The sequence below is a fragment of the Myotis davidii genome, unplaced genomic scaffold, assembly GCF_000327345.1.
Source record: "Myotis davidii unplaced genomic scaffold, ASM32734v1 scaffold200, whole genome shotgun sequence".
NCBI classification, from domain to species: Eukaryota; Metazoa; Chordata; class Mammalia; order Chiroptera; family Vespertilionidae; genus Myotis; species Myotis davidii.
This window is the reverse complement of record NW_006293700.1, coordinates 152969-160698: the sequence shown is the minus strand read 5'-3', so window position 1 is coordinate 160698 and position 7730 is coordinate 152969. Positions and strand designations below refer to the sequence as shown.

The 7730-nt window shown below is 34.4% G+C and overlaps 1 protein-coding gene across 1 annotated transcript in view; it reads right to left on the bottom strand.

The window, feature by feature from the left end:
* The window catches only part of LOC102757537 (chromosome unknown open reading frame, human C8orf34), a 208568-nt gene that overhangs the window by 58709 nt on the left and 142129 nt on the right, over window positions 1-7730 (bottom strand). The gene's annotated exons all lie outside the window — the stretch shown is intronic.

Sequence of the window (7730 nt, the reverse complement as noted above, 5' to 3'; positions counted from 1 at the left end):
TTTATTTAAATCTATAAGGACAGAATTTTTCAGACATATTTACAATTAATTTAATGAATAAGAAATTACAGCTATGACTTCCTACATCAATCTTATCAATCTTGAAAATGTTTCATATTCTTTTGCTTAACACAATTAAAAGTGCTTTTTTTTATCTTTATTGTTGAAAGTATTACATATGTTCCCTTTTCCTCCATTGGCCCCTTCTAGCCCTCACCGGCGCCCCACCCAGGCCTTCACAATCCTATTGTCTGTGTCCATGGGTTAGGCATATCTGCATATAAGGCCTCTGGTTGATCACTTCCCACCCACTCACCCACTTCCGCCTTCCCTTTGTGATTCAGCAGTCTGTTCCATGCTTCTATGTCTCTGAATCTATTTTTTTCATACCTTTATTTTGTTCATTAGATTTCACATATGATTTAGATCATGTGATACTTGTCTTTCTCTTACTGGCTTATTTCACTTAGCATAATACTCTCCAGGTTCCTCCATGCTGTTTCAAAGGGTAAGAGATCCTTCTTTTTCACAACTGCATAGTATTCCATGGTGCAACTATACCACAGCTTTTTAATCCACTCATCTACTGATGGGCACTTGGGCTGTTTCCAGATTTTAGCTATTATAAATTGTGCCGTTATGAACATAGATGTGCATACATTCCTTCTGATTGGTGTTTTGTGTTTCTTAGGATATTTTCCTAGAAGTGAGAACACTGGGTCAAATGTCAGTTCCATATTTAATTTTTTGAGGAAACTTCATACTGTTTTCCATAATGAGTTCAAGACACTAATAGTATACTATGCCCCATCTTCTTGGGTATTATTTGCTTAGAAACTCACTGTCCCTTGTTCTGTATCAATGCATCTTTTTCTTCCAATTGTCTTAAAAATAAAATGCATAATTTAACTGATCCCAAGAAATATTGCCATCATTTTAGCAATGGAGAAACAGTGAAATTATGTAAAGAGATGATTAATTAGAACAATTACAATCAATGATCTAACATTTATATCATACTTAATAATCTCAAGTAACTTTTTCTATGTAAATGTTACATTTAGAAGTTACATTTTAAAAATTCACAGAATTTTTTTTTAAATATTTATACCAGTTTGGGCAAATATTTCCATCATCAATGTGTTGGAAATCAACAGACTAAAAATGTCAAAAGGAAAAATCCCACTAGATCCCAAAATTTGGTTACATAATTTGCCTACTATAACATTTGATTTTAAGCAGTTTTATTGGCATCTGAAATCTGAATCATAAAAACCTAGCAAAATTCCACATATTAGGAGGAAAAAGAAATAATACAATTCTTTAGGGTTGAGAAAAATGTATATTAATTTCTGTTTTCTAGAAGAAAATTCATTGCTGCAATTAGCTGCCAAAATTTGTCAACACTATCTTGTGAAAGACAAAATGCACCATAATTTATTACTTGTATTTGATGAGATGATAATGAACATTAACTTAGTTTCTTTTTCACTTTGCAAGAGTGCTAATTAAAACGTTCTATCTTAATTCCATAAATGCTATCTGTGTGTCTAGTTTTCCACACTGGATATATAATACAAGAAAATTGCAACTGTTCATTAACCTATTCATTCAACATTGCTTCCATTGACCAGCTATTTAAGTCAATTTACAAAGAATTATAAATACTCTATAATATGTGCAACAATTCCAAAAATTATATGTGAGTATGAAAAATACTGGAAACATTTAAAAAGTAAGGATGATGAAATAGTCAAAATTTTCATAAGGGGAGGGTTATGTGTAGGGAGAAACAATATTAATAAGAAATAAAGTAGAAAGTAGGGTAATCAAAAGTTATAGTTAAAGAAATAGTCTAAAGGTCCCCTAAAGTTCATACCCAGTTTTACATGGGAAACCTATGGGTACAATTCTTTCTATGCTTTTTGTCAAATCTAAGTGATAATTTTCTATTTTATGACTTTTAAATGTATGGGTCTTTTTCAGTATGACTTAGAAGAGGTAAAGATCTGGGAAAGAAAAAGTGGAATAAAAGGAATAAATCTCCAAGGGGACACACGCTATTTGGCTTGACATTAGTATACAGATTTCTAGGATAGAGAAGTAAAAGGCACTGTGCAACCTGCATATTATAAACAGTCACTATGATTTCAGCAGATTGTGACATTTTCATTAAGTCTCAGCAATTCATCTTTTAATATAATTCCTAAGAGCATCAGGGATTATTTTTTTTAAATGATGTGTGTTTTTTGTGTATGTTTTTATTGATTTTTTTTAAAGAGAGGAAGGAAGAGGGAGAAACAGAAACATCAATGAGAAAGAAATATTGATCAGCTGCCTCCTACACACCCACACCAGGGATTCAGCCCCGACCAGGAATCTAACCAGCGACCTCTTCGTGCATGGGATGAGGCGCAACCAACTGAGCCACATCTGCCAGGCAAAACATTAATGTTTCCAGAGATTTTTTTCACAAGGATTTCACTGTACTGTAAACTAACAATGTAAAAGGGAAAAGAAATACAGGTAAAACTTTGCTGATCTATGCACTTCATTGGATAAAAATTTTTAAAAATCAACAAAAATCAATCCACCTAATTCTTTCCAGTCACAAGAAATTCATTTAGGAAACAATATCCTTCCTGCCAAAACTCTTTTCTGAATTTGTGTGCTAGCCGTATGTGGAAATAAGCACATCAATGTTTCTTTATCTTCATGGCTTCCCATTATAGTTGTTATTCAAGGAGTATTATAACCCAAATTTGTACTTTTTAAAGTTCATATGTATGGGCTATGGGGAAAAGGTGGTATGTGTGGGAAATTCCAACTTTAGACAACTAGGTCTGAATTCCTTACTACTTGTGAGTGGAAGTAGAAAGAATTAGCAAAAAGTGAAGGCAAAACAGAAAGCCATCCACTTGTTCCTAGAACACCAACAAACAAAATGTTTTTTTTATGTACTAATTCATAAGCACATATTAATCAATCTTACAAGTAATTGAAGTTGACCTCTAATCCAGCTAAGTAGACACCCTATTAAATGATGCTGCTGGAATCACCTATGTCTAACATCTGTGTTTGCCACAGGCAATTTTTCCAAGACATGTATCATTTCCTTTTTCACTTTCCTTCTGAGTGCCCCCCCAAGTTTAAGATCCCCTCCTTGTCAGGCCAGCCTGGTTTCTCGGATTCCTCTAATTGTGAAAGACCCAAGCAAGACTAGTCTTTCTTGCACCAAACTTACTGATACCTTCCTTTCATAAAAATATACCTGTCTTTTGATCCAGTCCCTCAAACATCTACTTTTTTACTATCTCATAATTCTATCTTTGATCTAGGCTACTGATAATATCCTCCTTTTAATCCTTTCTATATTACATGTCCAATTTAGCAGTGGCCTCATTGCCTTAATAATTGTATAGACCCTGATGAGTTCTATTAAAGAGGCCTGGGGCACTGAGAAATATGAGCTTTGGTTTTTCCCCATTTATGTGACCTGGGACAAGTTACCAGATCATCTGACAGCTCAATATGCTCACTGCAAACTTAGAGTACTATTTATTTCACAGAAAGGTTGTCAAGCCTAAGGGATATATCATAGGAACTGCAAAATTCAGAGATGATTGATATTAAGTCTGTAAAAATGCTTAGCAATTAAAAAGTACCATACAAAGATGTGCTATCATTTTCATTATTACTATTTTCATTCTAGTTAGTTGTATATACCTCCTCAGAAGAAAATGATTTCAGAAGAAAAATGACCTGAAAATGAAACTCTTAAAAACTCCAGGCTTTTTATAAAACCTTTCCTTATAAGAGTCCTTTTAATTTTTCTTCTATTTTAACTGATGGCCAGTGACATAAAGTCTTAAGGGAGTCAGCTCATCAGCCCAAGTGCCCATCAGTAGATGAGTGCACACAAAAGCTGTGGCACATTTACACAATGGAGTACTACGCAGCCATAAAAAAGACGGGAATCTTACCTATTGTGACAGCATGGAAGCATCTGGAGAGCATACTGCTAACTGAAATAAGCCAGTCAGAGAAAGACAAGTACCATATGATTTCACTCATAGTTGAAATCTAACGAACAAAATAAACTAACAAACAAACTAGAAGCAAACTCACAGATAAAGAGAACAGACTGACAGCTGTCAGAGGAAGGGCCATTGGGGGGGCGGGGGGCTGGATTGAAACTGACAGCTGTCAGAGGAAGGGCCATTGGGGGGCTGGGTTGAAAAAGGTGAAGGGATTAAGCAAAAAAACTCATAAGCACAGACAACAGTAGGTGATTAGCAGAGGGAAAGGGGTGTAGGGGAAGAAACAAGAGGGTAAAGGAGGGATAAGGGGTGATGAAAAGAGACTTGATTTGGGGTAGTGAACACACAATACAATATACAGCTGGTGTATTATAGAATTGTATGTAATTTTATTAACCAATGTCATCCCAATTAGTTCAATATAAAATTAAAAAAGAGAGTCAGCTTATGACAGTCCGGTCAGTGCTGGTGAATAAATAAAACAAATAGATTTACAAAGAAAAAAGTCAGTAAGATATTTAATGTCAAATATCTTTCTTAGTTATCTTTTTATTTTCTCATTATGCTCATATGCTTGTTTAACAAAAAACAATATAGAATTTTTAAGAATGCCATAAGAACTGTGAAATTAAAATATCATTGCTGTAAGTCTTTTTGGCTCACTGATCCAGAAAAATATGTACCACATTTATGAATTAAAAGGTTATAATCAATATCTGCTGCTTGGTATTTTCTTCTTAAGATTTTCCTTTTGTTGGTTCATTTTTTAACAAATAGATTTGGCTAGCAAATTCAGCTTTAATCGCCACAGCTGTGAATATGTTAAGAGGCATTCCAGAACACAGGAGGAGGAAGGGAAGAGGGAAATTCCAAAAGGATGACTTGCTTATTAGGGAGACGATAAAAATCTAAACTAAATGTTGCCTTTACTTCACTCAAATATTCACAAAATATTCCTGAAGTATTTTAAACACAGGTGAAGCCACTGGGGAAAAGTTCCCAAAGTCCTGCTACCCACTTATTAATATCCAATACCCAACATGGAAAGTTAGCAAATAGAGACAGCACGTGTTGAAATTACTCTAAATGGTTTTTAACATTTGTGGCATTTTTACATTTTGCAGTAAATAACTCAAAATTTGCTATAAAATATATCGCATTTCTTTTTAAAAAAAATATATTTTATTGACTTTTTACAGAGAGGAAGGGAAAAGGGATAGAGAATTAGAAACATGGATGAGAAACATCAATCAGCTGCCTCCTGCACACCCCCTACCGGGATGTGCCCGCAGCCAATGTACATGTCCTTGACCAGAATCGAACCTGGGGCCCGTCAGTCCGCAGGCTGATGCTCTATCCACTGAGCCAAATCAGTCAGGGCAATATGTCGCATTTCTTACGATAATATAAAAGTTCTGTTTTGTTTCAATTCTCCATTCATATCTACACAAAGCCACAATTTTCTTCTTGATTTACCAAATACAGTCCTCAGAAATATTATAGAAGTATGTTTTGGGGAATTTGCATCTCAAATATCATCAATCTGACATAAATTTTTAAAAATCCATGTTTTCTTTACAATAAAAGCAGCTACCACCTAAAAATTATGTTCAGGATCCTGATATTAATTTATACAGGTATTGTTTATATTCCACATATTTCCAAAAAGAATTAGTGTTAATTTGACTAAATAGAATTATAGAAATTTTCAAGAATTCAAAGTCTAATCCTTGATAAATGAAAACAAGTAACACTGACTTAGAACAAATGTCTGCATAGTAGAGCACTGTGTGAACACTACAAAAAGAAAGCAGAAAATCTTTTAAGAGCCAGTTTGTAATAACTCAAGAGAATTTTGACAAAAAAAAGCTAACTTTTCTTTTTCCCCCTTTTGGATTGTTAGGTATTATTAAGTAAGTCAAATACTATTAACAGATATACCTGAATTTTATAAAGTGATTCGAAAGAGACTCTAACTGTATCCTTTTAGATATGTGGCAGATAGGTATATGGGCTTTGGTAGAATTCACAGATGACAAAACAAATCTTTGCCAAAAGTGATGAATGAAAGATTATTCATTATTATCATCATGAGATTATGGAGACATACTGAAGTTTATAAATGTCAGAAGGTTCCTTTAAAAAACGTTATTACAATCCCAGGTCATACTCCAAAGATAATATTTGCATCAAGTATGTATTCCATTATACTCTCTGATGTGGGAACATTATTGGAACCCTGGGTTTGGTTGCAGCATAGCCCCCACGTTACAAGGGACTTGGCAAACAAGAGTATGTCCAGGGAAAGAATCAAAAGTGCTGAAATCTTTGCAAACTACACAATATAAGAACTGGTTGAAGGAGCAGATTGTGTTTTGGCTGAAAAAGTCTCAAATAAGACATCCTAACTGTCTCCAATAAGTGGAGATTAGTTAAAAGGACTGGACTCAGGCTATTGCCCAAAGAATAGAACTGAATGGTTACAAGTGGTTGTGAGGAATATATGAAAATGTCTAACAAACAGGAATAAACGCCTGAAAGAAACGGGAAAGCACCGGAGTACCAGGGATATGCAGTAGAAGGGAAATTGATGAGCGCTCAACTCCTGACCTTTTCACTCTTTTAGCTTTGGGAGCTTAGTCCTGTTACTCAGCTTCTCTGACTCTGTTTCCTTTTATATAAATGGACATCCTCACCTTCGATGAAAGTAAGAATACTGAGATAAGGAAGAGGAAAGGCTGAACCAGATGGCCGCCATGGTTCTTTCGATTTCTAAGGCTCTATATATATTGTTCATCTCATGACGAGAAATTATTGATAAAAATTTCATTTATTCAATATATATGTATTGTGTATCTACTATGTGTAGGCAGTTTGCTAGGAATACAAAAGTGAAAAAAATGCAAAATAATTTTTGCTCACATACACCTTATATTTTGTGAAGATGAACCATAAGCAAAACAAGTATAATACACAGTATATTAGAAGATGACAACTACTATATAAAATAACAAAGAAAACAAATTTGAAGTTTTGAATAGGATTCTGGGAAACTTCAAGGATATATTAATTTCATCATTAATAAAAAGTTATTTTTATTATGAAATCCATTGGAAAATGTGGTGCCCTCAATCAAATCTTGTGATCCAAGTAATGTTTCAAATACTGTAACCTCATCAGAGAGTGTTATGGTCTAAATTATGTCCCCTCAAATTTATCTGCTGACATCCTAACCTCCAGTTCTTCAGAATCTGACTGTAGTTGGAGATAAGGTTTTAAAGAGGTAATTAAGTTAATTGAGATCATTGGGATAGGTCTTAATCCAATATGACTAGTGTTATTAAAAGAAGAGGAGATCAGGACATAGACAAGGACAGAGGGATGACGATGTGAAGATACAGGGAGAAGATGACCATCTGCAAGCCGAGAGGCCTCAGGAGAAACCAAATCTGCTAGCATTCGGATCTACCTGCCTTCAGAATTGTGAGACAATAAAATTCTGCTATTTAAGCCACCCAGTCTGTGGTGCTCTCTTATGGAAGCCCCAGCAAATAAATACAGAGAATACTGTAGCATGTAAACCCAGTCTAAATATTAAGTTTAGGATAGCACAAGACTGCATAGTCATTTTGAAAATAACTCAGAATCTTTTATAAACTTTACGTTTAGAATTTACATGCTTTAAAAGAG